Source organism: Leguminivora glycinivorella, chromosome 21, assembly GCF_023078275.1.
Source record: "Leguminivora glycinivorella isolate SPB_JAAS2020 chromosome 21, LegGlyc_1.1, whole genome shotgun sequence".
Taxonomy (NCBI): Eukaryota; Metazoa; Arthropoda; class Insecta; order Lepidoptera; family Tortricidae; genus Leguminivora; species Leguminivora glycinivorella.
Genome location: NC_062991.1, coordinates 14,922,823 through 14,923,569, shown reverse-complemented (window position 1 = coordinate 14,923,569; position 747 = coordinate 14,922,823).

Genomic DNA, 747 nt, shown 5'->3' with positions numbered 1-747 from the left:
TTTCCCTTCATGTCCCATGGTCTTGGGACACCCTGTATATATATGTATCTCAATTTAATGTTTATGCCACGATATCTCCGTCGTTACTGGACCGATTTTTAAAATTTCTTTCTGTGTCATAATCTTCAGGCTTAAAGTGCAAATCTGCAAATTGTCGAACGCTCTGAAACATTTCCTTTTATCGGTACAATCGACAGCCAACGCTGCCTCCTTCCTTCATCTTTTGGAACACTGAAAAATTTAATATTATTCATGTTAATTGTAAAGACATAAACAATAAAGTTGGTATTATTATACTGTGATATGAACTATGAACATAGAAACCGTACCAAGTTGATAGATTTAGCTCCATTCAATAAGAGTAAATACCATGCAAGAAAAAAGATTGGTCACCCTAGTCGTAAAATCACACATAGCATTATTTTTCTTTAAAGGTCATATTTATCGTTCTAAACCTATTCGTGGGAATTTTGATATAATTTGAGACAATGAAAACAATATAATGATAAGAACTAACCAAGATTACAAGCAAAATAGCAGAAAATTTATTGCCAGCGAGGTTTATGAACATTTTTGTAAAATAAGTACTTACTTGTGAAATTTTACGTCGGATTTCGGTTTCCATTTACTTCCACAATGGTTCACTATGCAATACATAGCGCAGAACTTAGATAAATCGTCGAAAAACGTTTATGATATCAACAAACAGAAATTCTATTATCTTTGAACTCAAACGTCACATCCAAA